The sequence below is a fragment of the Cyprinus carpio genome, chromosome A15 (assembly GCF_018340385.1).
Source record: "Cyprinus carpio isolate SPL01 chromosome A15, ASM1834038v1, whole genome shotgun sequence".
Taxonomy (NCBI): domain Eukaryota; kingdom Metazoa; phylum Chordata; class Actinopteri; order Cypriniformes; family Cyprinidae; genus Cyprinus; species Cyprinus carpio.
The window spans coordinates 4400648-4423098 of NC_056586.1; the positions used below are offsets into that span (position 1 = coordinate 4400648).

The 22451-nt window shown below is 39.5% G+C and overlaps 1 protein-coding gene across 4 annotated transcripts in view; it reads left to right on the forward strand.

The window, feature by feature from the left end:
• The window catches only part of LOC109103872 (forkhead box protein O1-A-like), a 103409-nt gene that overhangs the window by 63556 nt on the left and 17402 nt on the right, over positions 1-22451 (forward strand). Inside the window, exon 6 of one of the 4 annotated variants that reach the window (XR_006161720.1) lies at positions 15420-15840. The exons of the other annotated variants lie outside the window; for them this stretch is intronic. The gene's annotated coding sequence lies outside the window, so the exon portion shown is untranslated. Of the gene's footprint in view, positions 1-15419; positions 15841-22451 lie in introns of those variants that run through there. 4 annotated transcript variants of the gene reach the window in all.

The window sequence follows — 22451 nt, forward strand, 5'->3', positions numbered from 1 at the left end:
CTACTCTGGATCCCAAAATGGTGATTTTATGTCTGTTAGTCTCGTTTCCTCATCTTCGAACAGTCTCACCTTATCACAAAATCATCAGATAAACACTTGGAAACACATCTATGATCAACAGAGCCTTTTGGAAATCGGCAATGTGTACAAACAACAGCTTTCGTCTGTGACTACTGAGAAGCTAAGAGGCCTCTGTCTGCTGTTGAAGCTGAACCCCAAGACCGCGGCTTCGCCTACTGATGCTACCCGCACAAAATGGTGACACCAGCGGTCTGAGAGGGGACAGAAGTATGGCAAGCGTGGAGGCACACGAGCACACCATGAGACAAGGGATTGTTGTGTGTTTGTTTTCACTGAAACATGGCTAAATGACAATATCTTGGACTCCGCTATTCAGCTGCATGGACTTGCCTGCTACCGAGCAGACAGAGATACAGCACTGTCTGGTAAGGCTCGCAGGGGTGGCTTGTGTGTACGTCAACAAAGAGTGGTGTAACAATGCAGAGGGACAAAACACTGTTCATCACTGGTGAAGTTCATGTTTGTGAAGTGTCAACCATTCTATCTGCCGTGGGAGTTCACGGCCATATTTACTGCCGCAGTTTACATTCCCCCGTGTGCTAACGCTGGAGGAGTACACTGAAACTGTGAGTGCTTATATCAAAAAGTGCATTGATGATGTGAGTCAACAAGACCATCACCACACGTGCAAACCAAAAGCTGTGGATGACAGCAGAGGTTCGTGGGCTGCTAAAGACCAGAGATGAAGCATTCAGATCAGGAGATAAAGCAGCCCTCAAAACAACAAGAGCCAATCTGTCCTGTGGCATCAAACATGCAAAATGGTCATATGCTCAAAAAATCAACAATCACTTCACAGAGAGCAAAGACACACGGAGCCTGTGATAATGACACATCCCTCCCGGATGCACTCAACCACTTTTATTCACGGTTTGAAATGCAGAATGACACACCTGCCCAAAAACTACCAATACCTCCCAATGACCAGGTGCTCTGTCTGTCTCCAGCTAACGTAAGGAAGACCCTATCTAGGATTAACCCATGCAAGGATTCGGGTCCTGACGACATACCAGGCTGGGTACTGAGAGACTGTGGTGCACAGCTGACAGATGTCATAACGGATATCTTCAACACCTCGCTGAGCCAGGCAGTCGTCCCCACATGTCTCAAATCCACAACAATCATACCTGTGTCTTGTCAAAACGAATATCGTCCCATAGCACTGACTCCAATCATGATGAAGTGCTTTGAGAGTTTAGTCAAGCACAACATCAAAACCAGCCTCCCCAACACACTCAATCTGCTCCAGTTTGCATACCATCCAAACCACTCTACAGAAGTGCAATTTCCTCCACCCTGCATCTGGCTCTTACCTCCCTAGAAAATAAAGACTCCTATGTCAGAATGCTGTTCATCAACTTCAGCTCAGTATTCAATGCAATAATACCACAACAGCTCATTAATAAACTAAACCTGCTGGGCCTTAACAATTCCCTCTGTAATTGGATCCTGGACTTTCTAACTGGAAGTCCTCAGTCAGTCCGTGTCTGCAACAACACCTCGAGCACTACCACACTGAGTACAGGTGCCCCACAAGGCTGTGTGCTCAGCCCGCTGCTCTTCATGCTGCTGACCCACGACTGCACTCCATCCACATCATCAAGTTTGTGATGACACAACGGTGGTAGGTCTCATCAGCAACAGCGATGAAACGCACTACAGAGAGGAAGTGGCAAAGCTGGCTGAATGGTGTGGCACTAACCACCTGTCCCTCAATGTGAGTAAGACAAAGGAGGCTGTGAGATGGACTTCAGGAAAAACTCTGTTGACCACCCCCCACTGACCATCGACAGCTCGACTGTGGACAGAGTCAGCAGCACTAAATTTCTGTGGGTGCACATCACAGAGGATCTTACCTGGACCAACAACACCATGTCACTCTCCAAGAAGGCACAACAGTGGCTACACTTTCTCCGTCGGCTGAAAAAAGCAAGTCTCTCTCCACCAATCCTCACCACATTCTACAGGGGAACCATTGAGAGTGTGCTGACCAGCTGCATCACTGTCTGGTATGGGAACTGTAGTGCAGTAGACCGCAAGACCCTCCAGCGGACAGTGAACACAGCTGCAAAGATCACTGGTGCCCCTCTCCCCTCCATCCTGGACATTTTCCTCACACGATGCTTCAGCAAAGCCAACAGTATCGTGAAGGACCCCACCCATCCCTTCCAGCTCCTACCATCAGGAGGACAGTACCAGAGTATCAGAGCCCGCTCCGCCAGACTGCTCAACAGTGTTTTCCCCCAGGCTGTGAGAGCCCTGAACTCAAATCACCCCACCCTCCTCTGAAACCCCACACAAACCCCCTACCTCCTGAAACATGGACCATCTCAGCTCTTCCACCCCCCAGACACCCCCTAACCTTACCACATCAAAGAAAAACTGCTTGAAACATTTTTTTTTTGTGTGTGCAATTCAAATCTATTTTGTGCAATTCTCCTCTATGCACACTAGACACTTTTCACGCACACTGCTGTACATACGTAGTCCCATAAAAGACTCAGTAACGTATGTACTGTTCCCCAGCCAGCTGCTTGACTTCATGAAGCTCTCTTTGCATTCGTATAGAAGCATCTATATATATATATTTTTTCAGTCTATGTATACCAAAACATTTATATATAGTATATTCATACTCAAAATCTGTTGGTAGGTTAGTTGTGTATAGGTACAGTGTTTATGTGAACCATTTGTATAGTTTGTATCTTTTAGTTTATGTATAGGTAAACTTTTATACAATGGAATATTTATAGTCAAAATTTGTCAGTAGGTTAGTTGTGTATAGGTTTATACTGTTTTACTTCATTGTTGTATGTCTGTATATATGTAGCACAGTGGTCCTGTGAGGCACGACATTTCATTTCACTATATGTCCACACATGTAGCGGAATGACAATAAAGCTCAACTTGAACTCAAACTTGAACTTGAACTATAGGTAGTTCCTATAGAACTGTTTTAGACCCTACTCGGAAGTAGGAGCTAATTTAGTTCCCCCAAACAGAGTTAACTAAACCTAGAACTAAAACCGCTCCTAGTTTCTGCGATGTGAACACACCAAAAAGCGAGTACTTCCGCCAATAGTTGTAGGAACTATGAAAGGTTCCTCCGGTGCAAAAGCCCCTTATCATACTAAATAGACTGTAAGAGCAGACTGGTTGCTATAAAAGGAGTGAAGAAGTGCTTCCAATCACTGTGTTCTTGTTAGCAATGGTTATCTCCAAAGAACACGAGCAGCCATCATCACTTTGCATCAAAATGGTCTCACATGCAAGGAAACTGCTACAAAGAATATTTCACCTGAAAGAACCATTTACCGGATCATCAAGAACTTCAAACAGAGAGGTTCGACTGGAGTGAAGAAGTCTGCAGGACGTCCCAGAGTGTCCAGCAAGCGCCAGGACCGTCTCCTCCTGAGGAGTCAGCTACGGAATCGTGTCTCCACCAGTGCAGAGCTTGCTCAGGAATGGCAGCAGGTTGGTGTGAAAGCATCTGCACGCACAGTGAGGCCAAGATTTTGGACAACGGCCTGGTGTCAAGAAGGGCAGCAAAGCCACTTCTCACAAGAAAAACATCAATGACTGAAATTCTGCAGGAAGTACAAGGATTAAACAGCAGAAGACTGATAAAAAGTTATTTTCTCGATGAAGCTCCCTTCTGACTGTTTGGGACAGTTGGAAAATCGATTGTTCGGAGAAGAAAAGGTGACCGCTACCATGAGTCCTGTGTTGTGCCAACAGTGAAGTATCCTGAGACCATTGATGTGTGGGGTTGCATTTCAACCAAGGGAGTGTGCCCAAAAACACTGCCAAGAATAAAGAATGGTATCAAAACACCCTCCGAGAGCGACTTCTTCCAATGATCCATGAGCAATTTAGTGATGATCCGTGCATTTTCCAGCATGATGGAGCAGCATGTCACGAAGCAAGAGCGATAAAGAAGTGGCTCGGAGATCATTACTTTGAAATTTTGGATCTGTGGCCAGGCAACTTCCCAGATCTCAATCCCATAGAGAGCCTGTGGTCAGTCAGGCGAGTGGACAAACAGAAGCCCACAAATTGTGATCAACTCTGGGAAATAATAAGGCAAGTATGGACCACCATCAGTCAGGATTTGGCCCAGAAGCTAATATCCAGCATGCCAGAGCAAACTGCAGTGGTTATAAAGAACAACACTTGAACACTTTAATATTTTTATTTTAATAATTAATTGTAAAATTGACTCATTATATATATATATATTTTTTTTGCCAATAAAAGCCTTTAAAATAATGATAAGCATATCATAAGTTTTAAAGTATACCATAGAAACATGTGAAAAAATAATCTAAAAATACTGAAGCAGCAAACTTTGCAAAACACAAAATTTATGTCACTGCCAAAACTTTTGGCCATGACTGTATGTTTCTTCCACCAAATTCTCAGTTTTGACACTTTTTTTCTCAAATATTTCTCAAGTCTCATTTGTGTATACTTCTATTTCTCCTAAGAAATTTTAGGAGAAACATCTGAAATGCTGTTGATACTAAAATGAGAGATATACTGTATGATAATCTCATCTAAGTCTCCTGAGCTTAGGAAGAGCAACCACTGTGCAAAGGTTTTTTGTTGTTGTTGTTATTGTTTTTTTTTGTTTGTTTTTTTTTTGCCTATGGGAATAAATGTATCATATCTGATGTGGATCAGAATTTTTGTCCCTGAAATCTTATTGCATTGCAGCTGGTTTGGTCAAGGTGAATTCAGCCTCAAATTGCATTCTGGCTAAATCGTTCTGTGGGAGGTGCAATATCTCGCACTGGACCTGCTGCGGGTGCACAAATCAAATCTAAGAGGGCAATACCTCCCTTTGTCCCCTCGTGGCGCTAGGCCTGGATTTTATATGTACAGTATATAATTACAGTGTATCCCCCCACTCACCATCATGAACAGCACTGTGGCTGCAGTGGAGTCATTCAGATTCTCTCAGATCTCTCAGGACCTGAAGTGGGACAATCACATTGACTCCATTGTTAAAAAGGCCCAACGAAGGTTGTACTTTCTTCGCCAGCTGAGGAAGTTTAACCTGCCACAGGAGCTGCTGAAACAGTTCTACTCAGCCATCATTGAGTCTGTCCTGTGCACTTCAATAACTGTCTGGTTTGGTTCAGCTACAAAATCAGACATCAGAAAACTACAGAGAACGGTTCGGACTGCTGAAAGAATTATTGGTGCTCCCCTGCCCGCCCTTCAAGAACTATATACATCCAGAGTGAGGAAAAGGGCTCAGAAAATCACTCTGGATCCCTCTCATCCAAGTTACCCCCTTTTTTGAACTTTTGCCATCTGGCCGGCGCTCCAGAGCCGCAAATACCAGGACAGTCAGGCACAAGAACAGTTTCTTACCCCCAGGCAATCCAACTCATGAACAGTTAAATGTTCCCCACTTATGCAAAAAATGTGCAATATTCTTATATTTATTTGTTACCCCTCAATCAAAGTACATCTCTGCTTCTTACTCTATTCTATTCCATTGTCATCTATAGCACAACTGTTCATACAATTTATTTATTTGCAATTTGTTTTTTGTTTTTTTGTGTGTTGTTGTTGTCTCTGTGTACTGGAAGCTTATGTCACTAAAACAAATTCCTTGTATGCATAAGCATACTTGGCAATAAAGCTCTTTCTGATTCTGATTCTGATAAGTATTTATATAAGTATTTATATAATTACAGTGTATAAGTATTTATGGATTATCATATTTAAATAAATAGCCAAACCCGTAGGAAAAATGTATTTATAGTTATAATTTATAAGTACATTGCCAGTACTTCTCACAATAAGTAAAAAAAAAAAAAAAATATTGCAAGTGCTTATTACCAGTTCAGTGAGTCATTGCTCTACGGCTCAGGTCGGTCTAACCTGAGATTCACATCTGGGGTTCTCATGTTCCCTGAGGAGCATCTCCAGAGAGAAGACCCATAATGGGATGGAGTTTACAGTCAGACAGGATCAAATGTCAGGAAATCTCTAATATACTGTCTTATATTTAATAATGTGACATTTTTCCAAAGTAAAATAGGGCATTCAACAAAATAAAAATAACTGATTTTATTTGTCCCCAAATATAGAAAGGCCAAAACTTTAAACCATGCCTGACCTACGGGTTACACTGACGTGATGTGAATTACCCATTTTGCCTCAAATGCCACACGGTTAATTCAAAAGTGTTTACCACCGGTTGTGTCTCATTGATCTCATGTGGTCTGCATGCTCGTTCCGTGTTGTTCTGCGAGCTGCAGTCTCTTTGTGTGAGCGCCGTAGGGCCGGGCCGAACGGGATGCACAGCGGGAAGTGTTGAGCTGTAATTCAGGGTACAGATGAAGGCCTGCTGCTGCTGAATTAGAGATCCAGACTGCTGGAGATACTCTAATTTACCCTGCCATGTGCAAAGGCATGCATGGCTCGGAGCACTGGCTTGATCGCATGATTAGCGGGTTTGGCTTGGTTTTAAAGAGGAGGATGAGTCTATTAGAAAACTTGTGAAGGGGGAATTTAAAGTGGTTTAGACAAACAAACAGCATATTGTATGGCAGTAATGGGTAGCTTGTGAAAATACAGTGAAAATGACTAAAAAGACTATAGCGCAAAACATAATCTAACCATACACTCCAGTATAGCCAAATATGACCTGTGCGAGATTCTGAAAAAACCCTCTTTGTGACATTTGCAATGATATTTGACTCTTTCAACAAAGTTTTTTAAACTAAACATTAATGGATGGAAATTACAGCCTCATGAAATGTAAATGACACTACTGTTATAAGAGTTTATTAGTGATTATATTAAATACAGCTATGAAGACATCATAACATCGCACTTGAACTATACCGGGATGTTTTCTATGATAATGGTGACTTTCTTCTGAAAATAAAGTCTAAAGTGCTGCTGAATGTCACTGCTGTTGCATTGAGAGCCCAGAAAAAAAGTTGACTGAGCACAGAAACTGCAAAAGAGCAGAGAACAATCCTTCCTACAGGAAATTAGGTAATTAATCAGAGCAGGATGATTAATCTTGAGGTGTGGGCCTCTTGAAAGATTTTTTATTATTACTTAGACAAAACACAAAACGAATACTATTGGACAAACTGGAAATCAGCTAAACATAAATCAAATTGTGTATACATTCAAACTTAACAAGGGTTTTACAGCCTGAAAAATATTTTTAAGTTGCTCAAATGTCATAAGAGATCATTTTATCTTTGTATAATGCCATGTAGTTAAATATCTGTAAGTTTTTATAATATCTTTGCTTAACTTTTCCACAATAAAAGATAGCATATAGAACAAATACACTTATCTGAACACCCTTTGGTCCCATCAACAAATTCAGGTTCCTGATAAGAAAAAGGTTCTTTCCTCAACATAGTTGTGTTAAGGCTCATTCATAACAAGAAAGATAACTATTATAATGATAACTATAATGGCTATATTTGTTGCCACACTAAGCAATAATAATATTCTGTTTATTATAAGCAAAAGATGAAGTTTTGTTGTCTGACCCTTTAAATCCTTAAGCTCTTTTATGGTGATTATTTGCTCTCAGATCAAATCATTGATTGAAGTGTATAGAGCTCATATCTAATATGACGACTTGTCAAATATCCAAACCTCATGGTGCTTGTGACATGATTTAATTATGTTAAAGGCATAGTTCACCCAAAAATGAAAATCCTGTCATTAATTACTCACACTTGTGTCATTCAATCCCTTAACCCTTTGTTCATCTATGTAACATAAATTAAGATATTTTTTGATGAAATCGGTTCCAATTCGTGTCGGGGTCCTGAACCCCCTGTCAGGGTTTATTCTGAGATAACAACCGGCTGGATGTACATTATCCCTCACTTAATTGGTCATAGTTAGCAAGTAGTTCTCATTGAGGATATTTTTATTTAGCAATTATTGAGAACCTAATAAGGAATTACCTTTATCCTAAATTTGCTATTACTTACTGCTTAGTTTATTTTGCTTCCATATTAGTTAATATAATAAAGTTCAGTGTTAATGTAGTACTACCTATTACTTCCTGCATAAAAATGATATATATCATTATATGAAAATATATATTTTCAGTATTTCTCAGAGCTCTGGCTTCAAGTATAATTTGTTCGAAGTAATGGTGATTTAAATAACATTATCCAAAGAAACAAGTGTTAAAAGGGTCATATGATTTGATTTCAAATTCCTTTCTCTTTGGAGTGTTACAAGCTCTTGGTACATAAAGAAGATCTGTAAAGTTGCAAAGACTAAAGTCTCAAATCCAAAGAGATATTCTTTATAAAAGTTAACGGTCAACCACACCCCTCTAAAACGGCTCGTTCTAACACGCCCCCACATCTCTACGTCACTATGGGGGAAGCTTTGCATAATGCTGCCCAAATGTTCATGCAAAGAAATAAGGCTTAACTTTTATTCTCGCTGTAGTATTGTTGTTGCCACGCCACCATGTCGTGAAGGCACTGTGTTTTGTTGCAAAAGCGAAACTACTTTGTTTGGCCTTCCAAAAGAGGATGATATCCGCTTCGTCATGCCTAGAGCTGATCCATGCTAGTCGCTGAAGAAATACATCAACTTAAGTTTGCGCTGTGGATCACCGGATCGGCTTTCACCATGGACGAAGCAGAGTTCAGCCCAGTGTCGTCACATGTGGTTACCGCTAGCCCACTGGCCGCTCCTTCGTTGAATCCACTGGCTTCCTCCGCTCACTCTAGGCCTCTATTTACAAGACTGTTCCAAAACAGTTTAACCCAAATATTCAGATGTGTTCAGCGCATTTTATGGAGGACTGTTTTCTGATCCTGGGAGAGTAGACTACAATGCCGGCTGTTCTAAATCACAGACTGTAAGTACGTATTTTTATATTTAAAGAATTTGCCGCTGACGATTCAAACGCTTTGAGCAGTGTAGGGTAGCAGTTGCTGTTTGTCATTTCTCCAATCACAAATGCAGATATTGTTTTATGTTTACGCAGTGCGATGCAACACAACGCGTAAAAAGACAGTATAAGTCATTATAATCCGTAATTATGTCCCCACTGGATGCAACAAATGCCTCGGTATAAAGGGTTTTAATGTTTTTGTCTAGTCACTCTGGCCTGGCCGGACAGGGCATCACAATATGGTAAGGGGCGTAACATTTCATATTATTTTCTGCTGTTCCCAAAGCAGAAAAAGAGCCAGGTAGGTGTTGATCCGCACACTCAGACCCCACTCCGTGACGCTGTGCATTCCATGTTGGGTTCCTATGCGCCACCTAGCTACCCCACCGCAGGTACAGTGGTGGTTCCCCTAGTCCCACTTGTTCAGTTTCTGGGGGCCTGGTTAATGCTCCCCAGACCCTCTCGCTTGCTCAGGAGAACCTTCAGACTCGGTTATGCGATTCAGTTCGCCCGCCGTCCTCCCAAGTTCAGGGGCATTCCGTTCACCTTGGTGCTGAACAAAAATGCTCCCGTCTTGCGAGCGGAAATCACAGTCCTGCTAGCGAAGGACGTGATAGAGCCAGTCCCTCCAGCCAATATGAAGTCAAGGTTTTACAGCCCCTACTTCATTGTACCCAAGAAAGATGGTGGGTTACAACCAATCCTGGACCTGCGTGTTCTGAACCAGGCCCTTCACAAGCTCCCGTTCAGGATGTTAATGCAGAAACATATCTTTCGATGCGTTCGTCTGCTCGATTGGTTTGCAGTGATCGACCTGAAGGAGGCGTATTTACATGTCTCAATTCTCCCTCGACACAGGCCGTTTCTCCGCTTCGCATTCGAGGGGCAAGCATATCAGTACAAGGTCCTCCCCTTCGTGCTGTCCCTGTCACTTCGTGTCTTCACCAAGGTTGTGGAGGCAGCCCTCGTTCCGTTGAGGGAAAGAGGCATTCGCATTCTCAACTACCTCGACAACTGGCTCATACTGGCCCAGTCTCGAGTACAGTTGTGCGAACACAGGGACGTGGTACTTAGCCACCTCAGCCAGTTGGGGCTTCGGGTCAGCTGGATAAAGAGCAAACTCTCCCCCATGCAGATGATCTCTTTTCTCGGTGTGGTGTTGGACTCGGTCAATCTAACAGGCATGTTGTTGTCTCAACAGATGCCTCTGCCATAGGCTGGGGGACCATGTGCAATGGGCATGCAGCATCAGGCACCTGGACAGGGCCTCATCTGCAGTGGCATATCAATTGCCTCGAGTTGCTAGCAGAATGGCTTACTCTGCGCCACTTCAAATCGTTGCTTCACGACAAGCAAGTACTGGTCCGGATGGACAATACTGCGACCATTGTATACATAAACCACCAGGGCGGTCTAGACTCCCGTTGCATGTCGCAACTTGCCCACCATCTCCTCCTTTGGAGTCAGAAGCATCAGAGATTGCTTTGTGCCGTTCACATTCCAGACCAGACCCAGAGAAACAGGAAACTGCTCTCTTATTGAACTTTTGGGTACCACTGGCTGAAGGGCCAGTGGCGGAACAAAACAAAAAGTAAACAAAAGATTCTCCACCCGGCCCTCCTCCGACCATCTCCTGAAGAGCAGGATTCAGAGTCTCCGGGTCGCCTGTCTCAGGGATGCTGCTTGCTCTGGCACTTTATGGGCCTGGCAGTGACAGAGACAGGCTGTGCCACTTTCCTGCCACTAGCTCCATGCTGTGTGTGAAGGCTGCTGCTGAGGCAGAGCTGGAGCGGAGGTGGAGGCAGCAGGAGGGAGCCCTTGGTGACAAGCGGGCGGCGGGACTGCAGCCGGCAGCGGGATGACGACAGCAGCAGGCCGCTGGGGCAGGATGTGTCTGATCGCCTCTGTCTGCTTCTGTGCGGCAGAAAACTGCTGGGCAAAGCTTTCCTCTGTGTCGCAGAAGAAGCCAGCCTGGGAGATCGGGGAGTCAAGAAAACAGTGTTTGACCGCACCGTGACTTTCATCGCCTGAAGGGTGAGGTCCATCACCATGCACAGTTCCTGCATTAGCCCTGGGTCAGAACTGCCCTCATGCAGCTACTTCAACACCTTGGCCTGGTAGACTTACAGGAGGGCCATGGCGTGCAGAGCGGAGGCGGCCTGTCCAGCAGGCAGAGCTGCATCGCAGTAGTGCGCTCGACTGGGCTTACAAGCTCTGGACGGCTGCATCGCAGTAGCAAGCCCTAACCCTTTGCTGGCAGAGCTGCATCGCAGTAGTGCGCTCGACTGGGGGGATCTCCACATACCCCTTAGCCGCCCCGCCGTCTAGGGCAGTGAGGATGGAAGAAGCACTAGCTCTGTTTCAGCCAAGTCAAGTCGTCACCTTTATTTATATAGCGCTTTAAACAAAAAAGATTGCGTCAAAGCAACTGAACAACATTAATTAGGAAAACAGTGCATCAATAATGCAAAATGACAGTTAAAGGCAGTTCATCATTGAATTCAGTGATGTCATCATGCAGCTCAGTTCAGTTTAAATAGTATCAGAAAGTATTCAGGCAGAAAAAGGTGCCCTCCAAGATCTAGTCGGGAAGAAAGGAACTGGGGAGCCTTGAACTGGAGGAAACGGGAGAGCCTGGAGCGGGAAGCACCATTACAACCTGACGCTCTCAGCAGCCTGGGGAAGCATAGTAGTTAGCTCTGGATCTGACTCGGGCAACGCCACTGTTCCTGATGGAGGCAGTGCAGCCGAGTCCTCATCTCCAGAGCCTAGCTCGTCCCCCAGTGCAGAGATCGACATCCTGTCATCTGCCTGATGCCTGAATGATGTGACATACAGCCACACACAGCAGTGACCACACATAGTGAACACACACTGAATGAGATGCTAGACCCCGCCCTGTCCGAGGCCTCAGCCACCTCATCACAGAACACCAGAGGGTTCGATGTGCTGGAGGAGTGAGGGGCAATTTCGCACTCGCACTCGCACTCGACGGGGTAGCCCACACTGTAATTCTCAGATCGCCCTGGCCACATGCCGAAGTAGTCCTCCGCTGGTGGGAGGTGGAAGGAACTAGAATGGGGCATGGGGAGGGAGACTCCTCCTCGTTTGATGAAGAGGAGCCTCGGTCGCAACATCGCAATGGTCAAGTCCTCACAAAGAAAACATGAGTCATCCACGAGCACTGCCTCAGCGTGCTCAAGGCCCAGGCACGAGATGCAGCGATCATGACCATCTGATGGAGCCAGGAAGCGACCGCACCCAGAAGCACACGAGTGGAAGGCCATCTTTAAAAAGACGCCGCCTCACTAATGGAGCTCTTTTAGAATTGCTCTGTTGTGAAAAGAAAAGAAAAGAAAAGAAAAGAAAAGAAAAGAAAAGAAAAGAAAAGAAAAGTGTTGAAGCACCCAGGAGAAGTCGCAGCGCGACTGCAGAAGGACAAGCAGCAGCACGCTGTCCGAACACCAACAGGCAGCAGCACTGGACCAGCAACCCCCGCTGACATGCCTTAACATCAACACTTGCAGAATACTGTCTTGTAGACACTCTTGCTTGGTAACTTGACCAGCCGAAAGGCTCAGCTCCGAAGTGAAAACGGAATGTGTGACTGCTCGCGCTCTTATATACCCTCACTGCGGGGCGGGGTGCGTGATGCAAAGATCGCACACTAACACTTATTAGTTTGTTTTGTTAACACCCGAAGGTGATTGCTCTCCCTAGCGAAGATCTCAATTCGTCAGTCACTGAGATAACGTCAGACGTGACTGACTGAAAGGGAACTGGAGGTGGCAAATTCAAACCAGTAGCGATTCGGCTATATAAGGAGCTTAAAATATCATAGCCAGCAGCTATCACTCTGCAGCTGTCATCTGGTTGCCCACTGAAGCTAAGCAGGGTTGAGCCTGGTTAACACTTGGATGGGAGACCTCATGGGGAAAACTAGGTTGCAAGGGGGTGCTCACCCTGTGGTCTGTGTGGGTCCTAGTGCCCCAATATAGTAATGTGGACACTATACTGTCAAAAAAAGCACCGTCCTTCGGATGAGATGTTAAACCGAGGTCCTGAATCTCTGTGGTCAATAAAAATCCCAAGAAGTCTTTCGAAAAGAGTAGAGGTGTGACCTTGGCATCCCGGCCAAATTTGCCCATTGCCCTCTGACCATCATGGCTTTCTAATTATCCCCATATAATGATTGGCTTTATCGCTCTTGTCTCCTCTCCACCAATTAGCTGGTGTGTGGTGGACGTTCCGGCGCACTGAGGCTGCTGTCGCATCATCCAGGTGGATGGTGGATGAGGAGATCCCCCCTCACAATGTAAAGCGCTTTGAGTGCTTAGAAAAGTGCTATATAAATGTAATGAATTATTATTATCATCTTGTTGTGATGTTGGGTGCCAGAATCGATGGAGTACAGGCTCAAATTTGAAATGTTATCACATACCTGCTGCCATTGCCAGACAAAAAAAAAATGACGACAGCTGTGGTTAAAAATGCAATACAACGAGCGGACTGGCCAGAAACAATTGTCAAAAATGCTTGCGTTTGTCGACAATGCCATTGTGCACATGTGTAAAACAACAAACTAACAATTTATATGCTTAATCACCTGTAATTGTATATACATTGGGATTGATTGTGGCTGGAATTTTTAAGAATATGGTAAGAAAGAATAATCAAATCAAGAAAATTGAAAATTTGCAGTTTCTGGATTTTTTCTTCTTTCAAATCTAATCTCATCATCATCCAGTCTGTCTGGGATTACATGAAGAAACAGGAAAAACTGAGACTGACTAAATCCAGAGGAACTGTGGCAACGTCTCCAAAATGCTACAAGAAACCTTCCTGTAAAGCTACCTGAAAAACTATGCACAAGTGCACTTAGGACAAAAGCTGTTTTAAATGCAAAATGTGGTCGCACCATATATAGATTTGATTTAGTTAATTGATAAAATCTATTTATGACATTATTTTTGAAAGCACCCTCACTTTACAGCATTCTAACACAAGTGCCTAAAACTTTTCACAGTACTGTAGCTTTGTAGGTGGGTTTCTTGTAGCATCTTTGAGACATTGCCACAATTCCTGGATTTAGTCTGTCTCCATTTTTTCCTGTTTCTTCTTGTAATCCCAGACAGACTGGATGATGATTAGATCAGATCTCTGTGGAGCAATGGTTGTTTCAGACTCCTTGTGCATACAAAAATCTCACTGGATTATTACAATTAATGGCAAAAGGAATGTTTGGAAATGTAAACTATTTCCTACTGACACACTAAAGCACCATATAGAAATAACTTGCTTAAAACCAAGTATTTTATTTATTTATTCATTTGTGTTTTTTTTTTTTCCCAATTCCATCAAAGCTACCAAAAGAGGTGTTTCTATAATTGCATAAAACCTCTTCCAAATAACATTATGTTATACCCAATTCCATCAAAGCTACCAAAAGAGGTGTTTCCAGAAGTCATAGATCCTCTTCTGAATATTATTAGTTCATCAATGTCTTTAGGAATAGGTCCCTAAAACCTTCAAATTGGCTGGAAACAATCATTCAAGAGACATGGTGTTAACTAAAAAGCACTTTTTAATTATTGGACCAAAAACCTCCACATTTAATAAAACACTGTCTAACACTTGATGGCTCCTCTATTAATTCCTAGTCATCAGTTAGGAACCTAGGTGTGGTATTTGATAGCAATCTTTCCTTTGTAAACTATGTTTCTAGCATTTGTAAAACTGCATTTTTCCCTCTTAAAAATATCTGAAATGCAACCTATGCTCTCTATATCAAATGCAGAAATGTTAATTAATGCATTCATGACCTCAGGGTTAGATTATAGTAATGCTTTATTGGGTGGTTGCTCTGTGTGCTTAAACAAACTCCTGCTTGTCCAAAATGCAGCAGCTAGAATTCTTACTAGAACGTACGACCATATTAGCCCGGTTCTGTCAACTCTGCACCGGCTCCCTATTGAAAAACGAATACATTCTAAAATCTTGAAAATAATTTATAAAGCCCTGAATGGTTTAGCTAATCAGTACTGGAACGAGCTCATATCGCATTATAGTCCTTCACGTCCACTGCGATCACAAAACTCTGGCAGAATGATAATACTTAAAATATCAAAATCAACCTTTTTCTATTTAGCACCCAAACTCTGGAACATTCTACCTAGCATTGTTCGGGAGGCAGGCACACTCTGTCAGTTTAAATCTATATTAAAGACCCATCTTTTTAACCTGGCATACACATAACACACTATCACATTTCTATAATTCAGATCCATTAAAGGATTGTTAGGCTGCATGTAGGTCAACTGGAACGGAGACCACTTCCCATAACATTCAATGTACTCGTTACATCGTAAGAAGAATGACATCTACAGTATACGCTAATATTATTTTCTTTCATTCTTATTCCGAGGTCATTGTAGCCACCCAGATCCAGTCTGTATCTACAGACCAGTCTGTATCTACAGATCAGTCTGTATCTCTACAGCCCTGAATGTCAACAGAGACCACTTCAACTAGATGCGTCCCAGAGACAGAGTACCTGCAAAGACCTCATCACCTCGACGACCATTGGCACAAGACCACAGGAACCAGACAAGACCTCTCCACCTGTGTTGCAGCCTGGAATTAAACCACACCATGCTGGTTTTGTCTGGCCAGAGGAGAACTGGCTCCTTGACTGACTCCCATTTCTGTCACCGATGGAGTTTTGGTTCCTTGCTAGTGTCACCTTTGGCTTGCTTAGTTGGGGACGCTTGACTGATTGCACAGACACTATTGAACTGGGTTGAGCTGAACTGGGTGATCACATCACTGAATCATCAATGAACTGACTTTAGCTGAAAAATAACTGTTATTGTCTTCTTGCATCAACAAACTATTTTTCTGTTTGACTCTGTCAGGCTGCTTTGATATAACCAGTATTGTATACAGTGCTATACAAATAAAGGGAACTTGACTTTACTTCACTTGCATAGTTACTTGTTAACAACAGACCATTATTCTAAAGTGTTACCAAAATATCTTAATTTGTGTTCTGAAGATGAAAGAAGGTCTTACAGGTTTGGAACGACATGACGATGAGTAATTAATGACAGAATTTTCATTTTTTGGGGTGAACTATCCATTTAAGTTACTTGACCTTTGCATGTACAGTATCTCTTCCCTCATGTTTGAGCATTAGACATGAATGATCCCTGAAATTGTGTATCTTAAGAAGTTTTAAAGAATGTTACCACATTAAATGTGACTCAGATGTGACTCAAAAATCACTTTATACTGCAAAGAGTGAAAATAGTTTTTCCTTCATAGAGTTCAGCATGTCCAGAGAGGGCTTGTTAAGCCAGACTCCAGTTTCTAGAATGAATGGGGTTGGGAATACAATCTAAACACTATAGTGACATATTCCCAAGACATCCAGAGCAAAGTATAGTTGACGGCCCTCCTCTGAGATCCACAGCCAAAACCATCAGATCATATTGAACCACTGCACAAACAAAAATACATTTCTGACAGTGAGTTAGACATTTGAAATTCAAAGCATGTTACTGCAAATTGAATTTGTATTTACTTGCAGTACATTAGGAAATGCGGCCGTCTATTGTTTGAGGAATGCTCTAAAATGAGTAATAAGAGGTGTACTGGCCTCTGGGCAATCCCAGTCTGGTTTCCGTGGTGAGAGGCATCCACAGTGAACCCCACACCTGGGAAAGTGTTAAAGACCTGCAGCTCTAATTAACAAACGAGGGAGACACTTAAGTTTGGAGGTGATGGAGTGCCAAAGGGGATTCATTAGTATGAGCATTACTAAAGAAAGCACACTGTATAAAGCATTTAAAATGTGCATTGTGTAGTAACATCTACATTAATAGATTTTAGTCAAGTCTAATGTGTTATACTACCGGTCAAAAGTTTTTAAAAATCTCTAATTCTCACCAAGGCTGCATTGATTTGATCAAATAATAATAATAATAATAATAATAATAATAATACATATTATTACAATTTGACTCTAGTCTTCATTGCCACATGATCATTCAGAAATCATTCTAATATGCTGATTTTCTGCTCTGGGGCATTTCTTCTTATCATTAATGATGAAAACAGTTGTGCTGCTTAATGTTTTTGTGGAAACTGTGATACATTATTTTTAGGATTCTTTGATGAATGGAAATTTCAGAAGAACTTCATTTGAAATAAAAATCTTAGCATTATAAATGTCTTTAATGTCAGCCCTTTTTATTTTCTGTCTGTTACAATAAACTTTGTTTAAACATTCTAGAATGTTGTAATTATTGAGCTGGACAAATTCTGTCTCTATATATATGCCATGACCAATACAAATACTATGAATTTTATTGCTGAGCATGTCTGTGACAAACTGCTCTTGCGAAATACAGTGGCATTTCCAAAGCACTTAAAAGCAGAACAAACAGCCATTAATGTAAAACAAACAATTATCTTGAAGGTAATGACAGTTATTTACTGCTAACTTCAACTCTCCCAAAACAGCCCACATCTTTAAGGCAGTCATTATGCATTATTATACCCTCCATCTATTTTGTTACTTCATAAGTGCAAATAAAATTTTATTTGAAGCTGTCTTCCTAAGGAATAAAATTACAACAGTAAGACAAGACAACACGCTTCTTAAAAAGTATGATCTGTATTGATTTATTAGATATTAATTACATTTTAAATTAATTAAGGGCTAATAAACTCTTAATTTTTATTGCAATTAATTATCAAAAAACATTGTGTGATACATTGCTTGTAGAGTAAAAGCACTATGCTACAGGGATATTAAAAAAAAAAGTTAAAAATGTAGGTGAGAGTATTCTTGGTTAAATCTGATCTAATACTAAGTAACAATGTAATATTAATGAATATAATATCAAAGTTATTTACTGTAAATATGGACATGTAGCAATATCGCTATACATTTACATTACAAAATCGAAAGATGTGAGATTTTTCTGTGAGCACATGTGCTTTCCTCTTCTATCAGGAGCTTTTCCAAACCAGTCCATCAGCGCCTGGTTAGAAAGAAATTACAACACAATGTATATCCACCAGTGTTGGGGGTAACGCATTACAAGTAATGGGAGTTACATAATCAGATTACTTTTATCAAGTAACTAGTAAAGTAACACATTACTTTTTAATCTACAAGAAAATACTTTTTCAAAAAAGTAACGTCAGATACTTTGTTTTCCCATTTATTGACACAAGTCTCCTGTCCCCATATTGGGAAAAATCGGAAGTATAAAGGCGTTCTGTGCGCTGTGTGAACATGATGTACAGTAGAGGTCAAAAGTTTGGAAACATTACTATTTTTAATGTTTTTGAAAGAAGTCTCTTCTGCTCATCAAGCCTGTATTTATTTGATCAAAAATACAGAAAAAAACTGTAATATTGTGAAATATTATTACAACTTAAAATAATAGTTTTCTATTTGAATATACTTTAAAAAAATTATTTATTCCTGTGATGCAAAGCTGAATTTTTCAGCATCATTACTCCAGCCTTCAGTGTCACATGTAACATCCAGTCTATCACATGATCATTTAGAAATCATTCTAATATTCGGATTTATTATGAGTGTTGGAAACAGTTCTGCTGTCTAATATATTTGATGAATAAAAGGTTAAAAAAGAACTGCATTTATTAAAAAAAAAAAAAAAAAAAAAAAAATCTAATAATATATATTCTAATAATATATTTTCCTTACCAACACATCTAACCAAATAAACACACACATCCAGAAAAAAAATATTAATTTTATTTTAAAAAAAAGAAAGAAAAAATTACTGACCACAAATAACTGACCAGTAGTGTATATTGTTATTACAAAAGAAAAATATATTTTAAAAACAAAGCTTTTTTTTTTTTTTTTTTTTTTTTTTTTTTTACTTTTTATTCATCAAGTATCCTAAAAAAGTATCACATGTTCTGAAAAAATATTAAGCAGCAGAACTGTTTTCCAACTTTGATAATGAATCATCATATTAGAATGATTTCTAAAGGATCATGTGATAATGATCCTAAAAATTCAGCTTTGCTCACAGAAATAAATGATAATTTAAAGTATAATAAATTTAAAAACAATTATTTTAAATTGTAATAATATATCACAATATTAATTTTTTTTTTCTGTATTTTTGATCAAATAAATGCAGGCTTGATGAGCAGAAGAAACTTCTTTCAAAAACATTAAAAATAGTAATGTTTCCAAACTTTTGACCTGTATTGTAGGTCTAGACTAAATTTGAATGTGCATTAATTCATCCCACTCACATAAAACAGATTTAGTATTAATCGAAATTAATTAAAAGTGAAATGCAATCTCAGAATATGACGCAAACCTGCAATAATTAAATATGTTAATTAACACAAATGTATCTAATCCCATTTTATTAACTTATGTCTTTGCCGCTGACCCTTGATGATCCAGTTCAACCATACTAATAAGCAAAAATGACTTTAGATAAACTAACAATTGTGCTTCGTTGTTTTTTATTGCTGAAGAATGTTGAACCTTCTTCTCCTGTGTTCTACTATATAGACGTGAATTTACTTTTCCTTCAGACTGAGGTTTATTCATTACCCTTTTGGTGTGAAAGGACTTTTACATTTGCTATAACAATAAAGCCCTGCTCATATTCAAATAGTAATGCGAAAGTAACGCAAAAGTAACATAATGCATTACTTTCCATAAAAAGTACCTAAGTAACGTAATTAGTTACTTTTTTAGCGAGTAATGCAATATTGTAATGCATTACTTTTAAAAGTAACTTCCCCAACACTGATAGCCACAGACTCAGAGCACTGGGCTTTTCAGCACACTCAAACAGTTGTTAACGTGCTATAAGTTAAAAGACTTACAGGGCTGAACCAATGAAAGGTGATGTAGTTGCATCAGAGTCTTTGTTGAAATTCACAGGGCCAGAGACATTTTAATGGTTTCACTGATTAAAAAAAAAAGGTCATACAGTATGAATGTTTAGCTTAGTATCTAGGATTGCTGGGGAAATTTTATCTACGTATCTACAAAATTTGAATCATATGTTTGAAGAATGGTATGTGATTGGTAAAAATATTCTATTCTTTATACAGTATGTACACCACAGTATAAGTCATATTATGTCACATTTGGGAAGTAGTAACATTAAACAGTGATACTATTGACAATAATTTTCAATTTGTGGAGTAGTTTTTTTATTGTATCAAGTTCATTTTTCCTTCAAGAACTGCTGGTTTCTATGTTACATTGTATTGTGGACACACTTATACATCTGAGTGAACAAAATAATAATCAAACTCGCTAATTTGATTGCAAAAAATGTCCCTCTCAATTCATGCACATTGCTGTAATGAATTACGTAACCCAACATGCACCTGTGGTGTTCTGAGTGGACTTTCTATCGTTTAAGCTCTGATAGCCTCTAAAACAGGTGTCTGCTTTTTCCTGTCCACATACATACTGTCTCTCAATATTTTCCACCAAAAGTTCAACTGCATTCTAAAACTTTGCCTTTAATGAAGTTAAAGCAACTGTTAGTAATGTCCAGTACAGATATTTTGGTAAACTAGGCATGTTTCACCACTCATTCAAGTAGAGTTATGAGTTGTGAAATCGCAGTGGTGATACCCTAGTATTTACCGTCATCACACAACACAGCATCGTAGGATTCTATAATCCAAAGTCTGAGTTATCATTTCTAGTATATAAAATGAGGAACATAAAAGTTTAGGCCACACAGACTGAGAATTATTGTTCAATGTGGGGTCTCCAGAGGCACCAAACATCCTGATTATGACTTTTTCCCACTAACATACAACCAGATATCAATCCAGTTTATTATTTTAAATATATATATATATATATATATATATATATATATATATATATATATATATATATATATATATATATATATATATATATATATATCTATATATACACAGTATATATACTGTATATAGAGCTACCTGGTGTTGACAACCGTACAAAGTCTCATGCCATTTAGATAAAGGGAACATTTTTTTTTCTTTTTTTTTTCTTTCAGCAAACGTCATTTGGGGTCAAAAATACCCCAAACAGCACCTAAGGGATAATGAGATATGAAACTGATAAAAAAATAATAATAATAATAATTATTATAATTTAAACTAACTGTTCATTTAAAAACTGATTAAATAATTGTGTGAGGAAGCTTACAGTAATTGAAATGAGTCAATTAGCTTAAAAAATCAATTAGCCAAATAATAATATTAATAATAATAATAAATAATTAAATAAATAAATAAATAACAAACTTTGGTAACACTTTCTATGAAGCCCATATTTGTAATACATTATAAGGGCATTCTTAAGGCAGTATAATGAATGCATAATGCATTCTAAAAAACTTTATAATGTTATATCATCTTATAAATAATCATAACAACAATTATAATACATTATAATGCTTACTCATTTGTGGTTATACCCTTTAAGATTATGATTATTTATAACACAATGAACAGCACATTAAACCTACTTTTACATTTATATTGGACTATATCTTGACATTGTTTATTTAAGATCTGCACAGTATCTTACTACATCGTGTAAGTGGTTAGGTGTGGAGTGTTATTTGAGTGTTCACTGTGAGGCTTATTCATTTTGATGTGAATAATTTCAACTGAAAAAAATGCAATGTTTATATGTTAGATTAAATTTTATTTTATTTATATATGTTAGATTAAATTTTATTTTGATGGTCCCCTTAGTCTATTGACTATAAGCAACATTGCAACTACATGTCAACTAACTCTCGTTAGAGTATTAGTAGTCTTAGGTTAAGGTTAGGGTAGGAAGAATGTCGACGTACTTGCAAAATTACTGATAGTCAGTTTGTCGGTTGGGGAACCATCAAAATAAAGTGTTAGCATTTAGCAGACATACTACTAATACTCCAATGACTGCTAGTTGGAAGTAGTTGGCTGCAGAGTTACTTATCAACAGCTGTCTAAAGCGTACCATCAAAATAATCTGATATTAAACTGATATTACATTAAAAATAGTAAAAAAAAAAAAAAAAAAAACAACGTGTCATATTACACATTCATCTAATCTGATATCTGATTTTATGGCTGTTTGATGGGAAAAATATTATTATTAATAAAACTATACTTATAAGTGGTCATTGATTACTTTAAGTAAAGTAGCATGAGAAAGATGGAAAGATATGAGACTTATAATACATTATAACCATAAGAAATATAATCTATTGTAACTTGTGGTGGATTGCAACATGTTCACTGTGTGTTATAAATCATCATACTCTTAAAAGCTATAACCACAAATAAGTAAATATTATAAAACATTAAAACTGTTCTTTGGAATATTCATAAGATTATATAGCATATAATATATATATATATATATATATATATATAT